The 6,886-nt window shown below is 37.3% G+C and overlaps 1 long non-coding RNA gene across 1 annotated transcript; it reads right to left on the minus strand.

Annotated features, from left to right (window-relative positions):
- Positions 1 to 5,904: 5,904 nt before the first annotated feature.
- On the minus strand, positions 5,905 to 6,616 carry LOC106520547 (uncharacterized). The gene is made up of 3 exons (XR_001310562.1): positions 6,553 to 6,616; positions 6,328 to 6,379; positions 5,905 to 6,253 (listed from the first exon to the last, which is right to left on the minus strand). It is a non-coding gene; the product is annotated as an uncharacterized LOC106520547 (long non-coding RNA).
- Positions 6,617 to 6,886: the final 270 nt, after the last annotated feature.

Raw genomic sequence — 6,886 nt, forward strand, 5'->3', positions numbered from 1 at the left:
GACTTAATACTGTATATTGATTTAGTTTTATTTCATGGCAATATTTATTTGATGTAATATTTACTAATACACTCCTGGTCAACCCCAAAAAGTTTTTGGCACCAGTTTTAACTGATATTATTCACATTTTCTCAATCAGAACTCATAACAAAGTGTGAGATCATAAGATTAGCAGTGAACTCTTTCCYTATGCATGAATACTCAAAAATTAATAAACCAGCTTTGACTTTATGATAAATTTATTACAAAAACATCAAATGTATTTCATTTTTCATGAATAAATAATAACTTATAAGATGAAACAATAAGGTTTTTAAAGTAGTTTAAATGTGAAAATTATTTTAGACTTGATGTTAAACATCTAAGTTAAGATGAGATCTTGTCGCTTAAAACCTTTTTGATGGAACAAATATATTTTCCCCAAAGGAAATTTGTTTGTCTTCTATTAATTAATTGACAAGTGACCCAGGTTAAAACCCTATACAGTTTTGTTAATTTGGAGAGAAGAACATTGAGATCTTGGTCAGATTAAAGTTAGTAATTTGACCCTACTGCAGATCAGAAGCTTTTCATCAAGATTGCCTCTGTTAACCAGGACTGCTCTGTAAAGCAGTTTGTGATGCCTGTTCCAGCTGCAGGTCTTTTTACACTCACCCAGGTTGGAGACACCCAGTTGTCTCATAGCAGGTGAAGAAGCTGGTCTGCTGGACATCTTTTCTTAACGTCCAGGCCAGATCTGCCCTTAAGGTCACCACGCAGAGGTCGTGCAGAAGCAGACTCCCTGGGATGGCATGGCTTTCCATCACAACAGCCTTCATTAAACCCAGCCGGCTCGGCAAGAACTTCTCATTTGCAGTAATTTAAATGACATTTTTCCTCAGATGATTTGCTTCTCCATCTGAGGAATCAAAGCAAAACTGGATTCTAACAGACTCACTCATCATTGCAGCCGGTGTTTTTATGGCTAGTCAAAAATAAAAAAAACCCAGGGTGTCACTCTGAACCAAAAAGCAAGTTCTTTTGAGGAGAAGATATTTTTGTTTATTGTTATCATCTCTGACAGAATGGTGTTGCCACAGCTGTTGCATATCTGCTCAGTGAGAGAAACAGAGGAGAAACAGTCAGTGACATTTAACACTGGATGCTAAATTTAATGACATTTACACTCACCGGCCATTTTATTAGGTACYCCACGCTAGTAACGCGTTGGACCCCCTTTTGCCTTCAGAACTGCCTCAATTCTTCGTGGCATAGATTCAACAAGGTGCTGGAAGCATTCCTCAGAGATTTTGGTCCATATTGACANCTCCACACTACTGTTGAACTCTGTTCACTGCCGAACTCTGTCTACTCCACTGAGAGGCCTTATATATATGTTAACAAACACCATTCTGTCATCTTAGCAAGATTTGATACAAGGTTAATGGAAAACACAAAAGATAAACACAAGTGATATCTAAGAATGATTGTTGTTAGCAAATCTTGTTCTGACTTTAACCATTCTATCTGTAGATGAACAGCATGTCATGAAAAACTAGGTCATTAAAGGATGTCGTGAATCACCTGCTTAAACATAAAGCATTAGTTCTATTACAATATCTTTATTTCTTTCAAAGCATTAACATTCCGCACAGCTTATAAAACCACCAGCAGCGAAAAAGTATTTGTTTTTCACTTAAACTTGATGCATATTTGTCCTCAAATATGACGAAATTAGCGGCTCAAAATGGCCGACTGGAAGTGTTAATATCCAAACTTTTTTACTTCTCCTGGCCACAAAAATCACTCTTTTCATGTTTTGAAGCACTCGAAACACTTAATAACAAATATATTTTCATTTTATCAGCATGTTTAGTTAGCTAACTGGCCAAAAAACGATGGAAAAAAAAACGTTTTCCTGTGAGCGTGGCTGTCTTCGGTAGCGTATCAATACTGCCTAAATATGGCGACCTACTCCGTGTTTACCTCGTCCGTCACTAAACAAAGTTTCCACCCCCCTCAATATATATACCAAATGAAAAGGTACGGTGATTGGCTACTCAGATGTGACATCAGAACGAAGCAAAGAGCTGTCTGGCCGATTCTACAGTCAATCAAACCCAGGATGACGGAAAACGGAAGTTGGTCACTTCTCATGTATTATTGGCTCTGAATAGCCGGTACTTGAACCCAATTGGTCAAATGAGGTGTCAATCGAAAAAGGAGAGCCTAGATGTCAATTTTGAGGCATTGCACATGGACACAGGTTGAACGGAAACACAGAACGACATTTCAAAATAAAACAAAACAAAAACGGTATGCAGGCGTTCTTCTGAATGTTAACAGGCTAACTGCTGTAACTTAAGTGCTGTAACTAAAGACTACCTGACAAACAGACCACAGTTTGTGAGACTGAAGGACTGTGTGTCTAACCATGTGGTCAGCAGCACAGGAGCACCACAGGGAACTGTACTCTCACCATTCCTGTRCARYCTGTACACTTCAGACTTCCAGCACAAGTCAGACTGCTGTCATCTACAGAAATACTCAGTAGACTCTGCAGTTGTTGGCTGTATCAGAGATGGACAGGAAGCTGAGTACAGAGAGCTGGTGGACTGCTTTGTGACATGGTGTGGGAACAATCATCTCATCATGGGGTTTCCATCATGGGAGAAGAAGTCTGTTGTTGAGAGCGTCATCTCTTCTGCAGATCTTCTACAAGTCTGTTGTTGAGAGCATCATCTCTTCTGCCATCATCTGTTGGGGCAGCAGCATCAGAGCCAGGGACCTAAAAAGGCTAAACAACCTGATAAAGAAGGCTGGTTCTGTTCTGGGGACGACTGTGGAATCTCTGGAGATGATGGTGCAAAGAAGGATTTTACATCAAATCAAGAACATTGTGGACAACCCTGACCATCCTCTTCATCAGACTGTCATAGAAAGACAGTCTTCAGTCGGAGGCTTCTTCAACTTCGCTGTAATACAGACCGCTACAGAAGATCTTTCCTGCCCACAGCCATCAGCATCTACAATAAGTTTTTAGTTAAATGAGTTACAACACCTAATTTCCCTCTGAGATCAATAAAGTATTTTTGAACTGAATTGAATTGAATTTGAACTTCAACTCAAAGTTTGAACTTCTTGACTCTGCAGGTACAAGCGCTCAACGCTCCTCCTGCACGTGTGACTCTCCTGCGTGTGCACAACTCCCTTTCTGCGTGTAACACTTTTGACACAAATATTCCACCTGGCTCTGGAGCAGAACTGATATTTCACTGGCTAACACTAATAAAAAAATTAACCTTTAAAGTAATAATATCTAAAGCTGGGCCCAATCCATTTTTTTAATTTCATATTGTGACACACTGTTTTCCAGTTAGTCTGGTACACGGTCACTCTAGTCTAAATCAGTTATCAGGTATATTACAAATAGATACTTCTTTGGTGGGGACTTGGGTATTTTAAATGCAATATTTGGGATGTGTCGGGTAAAAATGGAATAGTAAATACCAGTGAAAATAAAAATGTTTCATAAAAGTGTATATGTGTATATGTGTTCAGCTAGATTGAACTAATTTAGAGTTAACACAATTAATTAATTAGGCATAATATTCTGGACTCAAAAATTATGAGTTACATGAGATTGGACATTTGTAAATTAGTTTTTTGACACCTGTCTCACTCCCGTTCAGGAGGTCCCTCATATTTAACAAGCCTGGTACAGTTGTACTGATGTCTGCAGAATAACCATAATTTATATCACATTCTGTATTATGTCGTAATATATTCAAGTCTTTCAGATGTATTTCACAATAATTAATTTCATAGAAAAGATCTCTCAACTCTAACATCTGTGCCTGTTTGTTAAATCACAGAGGTATAGATTTATGAGGTACAGTATATATCCCAGCAGTGCACAATATTATAGGTCCACGTTGTAACTGAAATACAACACTGTGTCAGATTAAAAAAAACTATGTGGAGTTAGGAATAGTTCATATTAACAGCTGTTAAGTTAGAACTGTGAAAAAAACACTGGCTAGTACCATATTATTCTGCATATAGATCCTGCTTTTTATAACTCTGACAACTGTTTGATTGTGTTTATTAAATTTACTGCATAATTTAGTTAAGCCTGCCTGCAGCTAACATGATATATTGCAGAACAGGGTAGTGGTGCGCGACTGCTCCTCTTCTGAGTAAATGAAAACCATGTAACAGTTGTTTACACTTAACTAAAAATGTTTTACCAAAGAAAAACCAGAAAAGGACTACAGAGAGATGAATATGATTTAGATTTTTATTTCTGTGACTGTATACGACCCACAGGAGACAACATTAACAGCAGTAGTTACGTATTTCATTCCGTTCTTTGGCTTTAGCAGCTCCTTTAATTCCACGACTGACGCTGCTAAAAATGACAGATTTTCTTTTCTCGATCTCGGAGAGCAAGACTTTAATCTCAGAATTCGTAAAGTTCTTTTTCCTTTTCGCTGTCATTTTCTTCCTGATATCTGAGGCAGGAAACGTAGCCTTATATGTGCTTTTGGGGGTGGTAATTATGTTGATCTCCTCTCGCGTGCACGAGCAGCTGGATACGAACAGGTGGAATTCATCATGTTTACGCAGCTCATTTACACACTTTTCCTGAAGATAGAGGAGTTTGTTGAATCTGACGTGGCATGTTCGTATGAACCCTTCATACGAAGAAAAGTAAGAGAAATTTAGGATAAGAATACGAACATGTTCTTTCATGCGGTCCATTGTGTGTAAAAGGCAAGCTAACAGCTGTTTAGCTGCCACAGGAGTGCGCACGGCCTGTTTGTCTTGGTTGCTTCAGTTCCTGAATAAAACTATTAACACAGAAAGATATAAGTTTGTATGACCAAGACTGCAACCAAGGTATGTCTACGTTTTGTTTGACATCTACCCCAAAAATGAAAGTTTCTTTGAGATGATTTTCAGATATTCATAGTTAAAGTGAAAATCTGCAATTTTCAAATTTCCACAGGGTTTTATCACATTAAAGTGAGTTTATGATACATGTTCTGTGATCCATCCTGGCTGCAGGATTACTGATGTTAGAGAGAATGCTGACAGTTTGTGCCGAGTTTAAAAAAAACGAGCTAACCACAAATGAATTCACAAACCATGGAGCTCTTTGGAATGCATATTTACCTGACCTTGCAATGCAACTGAGTTGCTTCAGGCTCTGATGTAGAAACAAATACCCCACTGCCTCAATCAGTCTGTGTTATTTAAAGGGTGGGATTTTGCACAGATTGACAAGAGTAAAAATGTTATGATTTTATTCTTATCACCACAAAACAGTTTCAGGCTCAGTATTTTTATTGGGTATGTCAGATCTGCTTTATTTGGAAATATTTTATTTCTCTAAAATGTTAATGTATACCATTTCTGTTGACATTGGCAAGAAATTAAAAAGCTAAAAATGATCCAAAGACTAATGAATTATTTTTGTACTTTGTATTAAGAAATTGTTAAAGCATTTAAAGCAATATTCAATCAAATCAAAATGAATTGTGACCCAAAGAATTGTAGCTGAATTGAACTGTGAGGTTGTTAACAGTACCAGCCCTAACCATTACACAGAACTGGACTCAGCTCTACATTAAAGCTGGATGTGTCCAATTTAATCAACAATGATGTGAAATATTCTGTTCTTGAGTACAGAACGCTTGAAAATAATTCAATTATTCAGACTGTAAGGGTTTGACTTATACTTCTTATAAACAAAGTTATAAAGGAAATTTAGCAAGGATCTCTTATTTTCAGTAAATATCTCTTTTTTGCAAAACAAAAAAGAGATATTCTCCCTATGGGAGAATACACATTTCCACCTGTGTTTGACGCTGGTCTCAGAAGACCTCCCTTAAGAGACAGTTTATTTTCTTTAATGAAGATAACAAAATAATGTTTATATTTTTGATTTGTGTTCTCTTTAACTACAATTGACCATCAATATTCTGAAGTTTGCCCACCAAAAACCATTGATCTCCAAAAATCTTGGCCATCGTCACCGGCAGTCTCCACTTCCTTGTTTTCCCGGTACACTGGACTTGACGGTATAGTCAGGTTTAGCTTTCAATACTTGAAAATTCTAAAACAGAACCTAGGATTTTAAACTTTCCCCACAATTGGGTGAACATTTCTCCTCATCTTCCTTCACTTGCTGGATCATGCTGGATCATCCTGGTATCCTTTGACTGGAGAAATGCCATAACCTCTGTTTGAGCATCATTTTGCAACAGAACTGTATGAACAAGAACACATAGGTTAGGTCACATGCAGTTGCTTTTGCCCCCATTAATATTTTCTATTTACCACCTTTCAGTAAAACATCCTTATAATCAGCTCTTTCAATTGGTAAAACAGGACCCTGCAAATAAAAATTATACATGTAAAGTTTTTTCTTAAGTCAAACATTTAAAAAAAAGTTAAGAACTCAATTTTCACTTCAGTTTGAGCAAAACCATTGAGCTGGATTAAAGGAAAACAGAACCACCAACACCACACAAAAAAGGAGAAGAAAAGAAAACTTTTTGTACAAACCTTGCCTGATCCACACAGCTACCACAAAAACCACTCAGAACCCAAGCACCTCCCATGGTTCCTGTCTCTGACTGAAGATGCAACCAACATCTGAGGTTTAAATACCTGCAGGTTGCAGGTTTCACAGGTGTGTGTAATCTGCCATGATTGCTTCTCTCCTCAGAAAAGCCACCTGTGTTAATTTCAGTTTCCAATAGAGAATTATTTAAAACTGCTTTAAATTTGTTTGTCTTTGTGCTGGATCTTCCTGCTACTATATTTAATTTACATCAGTCTTTTAGTATAATTTCTAGTTCACAAGATTTAGTTTTTGTTTCCCACTTTAACTGGATGA

Source organism: Austrofundulus limnaeus, unplaced genomic scaffold (genome assembly GCF_001266775.1).
Source record: "Austrofundulus limnaeus strain Quisiro unplaced genomic scaffold, Austrofundulus_limnaeus-1.0 Scaffold94, whole genome shotgun sequence".
NCBI classification, from domain to species: Eukaryota; Metazoa; Chordata; class Actinopteri; order Cyprinodontiformes; family Rivulidae; genus Austrofundulus; species Austrofundulus limnaeus.